This window comes from Citrus clementina, unplaced genomic scaffold, assembly GCF_000493195.1.
Source record: "Citrus clementina cultivar Clemenules unplaced genomic scaffold, Citrus_clementina_v1.0 scaffold_7, whole genome shotgun sequence".
Classification (NCBI taxonomy): Eukaryota; Viridiplantae; Streptophyta; class Magnoliopsida; order Sapindales; family Rutaceae; genus Citrus; species Citrus x clementina.
This window is the reverse complement of record NW_006262075.1, coordinates 17,234,146-17,236,664: the sequence shown is the minus strand read 5'-3', so window position 1 is coordinate 17,236,664 and position 2,519 is coordinate 17,234,146.

Here is a 2,519-nt window from a genome sequence, read left to right as displayed (position 1 = left end):
AAAATCATAGGAGTCATTTATTCCTAAAGATCAGACAGAATTAGATGAAGATCCTCCTCATCAAAAATAAGTGGTCGAAATCAAGACCACTATGGAACTTATATATAGTAAGAATCAAGACTGTTATGGAATTTATAAAATTTAAATATGGCAAGAACCTTGATCATTATCAAATGAAAAATATAGATTAATATACGTATTATTGTATTTGATTATATTTGGTTTCAATCATTCAATATTGAAGCCATTTGCATCCCTTCATTATCCTCGTGAAAGCCCACTTCAAATAAAGTTATAGTTAAGGAGAAATAAAAATTAAACACACATAGGATTTTTTTTCCTAATAAATTACTTATATTCACAATCAATCTTTTTTTAAAAAAAAATTTCTATTTGTTACTTCTTATCTAGCTAAAATAAATTGTACAAATTTAAAATAATCTATTGTTCTTTTCCTATTTCTTATTGAGTAAATGTTCTTGTACTTAAGATTACTTTCAAATTATAATTTGTGATATTTAAACCAATGATTAACATTCAAAAATTCATCACCTAGAAAATTTTTTAATCTATATGTATGGTTACAATAAGGTTGCAAAAGAAATAAATAAAAATAGCACAGCATTATTTTGAGTTGCAACAATAAAAAAAAAAAAATTAGAAGAGTGTACTTAATTAAAAAAATGACATTTTCAAAAATAAATAAATAAAATTGAAGAAGGGGTTTGATGAGGAGATTCCTGGGGTGCCAATAGTCGGCTTATCAATATTTTGAATAAATTGGGCCTCGATCCATATTGAAGTATATTCTTCTAAATTGAAGATGCCGCCCATGCCGAATTCATACATGAAGAGCTCTCACACTAACTTTCCATATGAATACTTCTCAATTCTCATCAAAAACTGGTCAGCGCACATGACGGAAATTTTAGAGAGAGAATCATACGTCGGCTGTAACAGAATACTTCTCATCAGAAACTTGAAAAAATTGTATGCTAAAGTGTAGGAACCCTCACCAGATGAGGAATCATAGTATTAATCTGATTTAGGATACTGGATTTGTTAAAGTGGGGATAAATTATTGACCTGTATACTTTAATAGTATAATATCCAAAAAAAAAACCTATATACAATATTGTATCCACAAATTTATTATAATATCTGAAATTACGATGATCTAATTTCTTTTAATTTGTGCATCTTCGTTCATATTTTCCACGACCAAAGAAGGTCAGAAAAATCACAAAATAATAATTTTCTTTTAATTTCAGCTGAAAATTATAATCTCAATGAGAAAATAACACAAAAAAAAAAAGGAAGAAGAGGAAGAAACAACACATTTTTAAAAGGGTAAATATTCGTTTAGTCTCTGTATTTTAACTTAAATGCTCGTTTAATTCATATATTTTTAAAAATACCTCAATATACCAGTTATTATTAAATATGTTACATTCTTACACTTACTTTTTCTTTATTTTTACAATAATATCCTAGTTATTATATTCTTGACATTAGTTAATTTATCTATAAATAAATTAATTAACAAATTAACCAATAATTATTTGTTAAACAAATAAATTAACCAATTAACCAATAAATATCAGTATGAAAAAAGACACTCACCATTTTAAGAAAAAAGATTAGGATTTTTTCTTTTCTAAACTTTGCAACAGTCTTGCTAATAATTAGGGAAAATGACACCAACACCCCTGAGGTTTGAAGAAATGCTCATAAAGGCCCAAAAAGTTTCAAAAAGATACACCAAGACCCCATTTTTACCATAATATCCTTTAAATACAGTAATTAGAACATTGACTTTAAATTTTTTAATTAATATAAATATAATATAAATAACATAATCTATCTAGTACACTAATAATATTAAATTATTTTTAACATTTAAAATAATATTAAAATTTTAAATTATTATTTTGATAATATATTTTTATTTATTACAAAGATTTTAAATAAATCTTTGGATTAAATAGATTTTACAATTAACAAAATATCTCCCTACTAATAATATTAAAATTAATTTTTTACATAATATTGAAAATAATTTTAACTTTAATTAATTTCTTTTAATATTATATTTCTATTTATTATTAAAAATTACTTTAACATGATAAGATATGTCTAATAGATTGTAAAATATCACAATATTTTTAAATGTTAAAATTATTTTAAATATAGATTATTACATTTATTTTAATGCTATATTTCTATTTATTATAAAATTTTGGGGTCAATTTTTTGAGTTTATAAAGTCAAAGGGTATTATGGTCAAAAGGGGGTCTTAATGTCCCTTATTGAAAATTAAGGGTTTTTGTAACCATTTTTCCCAAACCAATGCAGGTGTCTTTTTTCCTACTAATTATTTATAAGAAAATTAATACTAGCAAACTTAAAGTAAAATTTAATAATCTTGGAACAATCTTACTAATATTTGTATATAAAAAATTTAAAATTTTCAAAATAACTCTAGAACGGGAAATAACTACCATAAAAAAATTTTACCT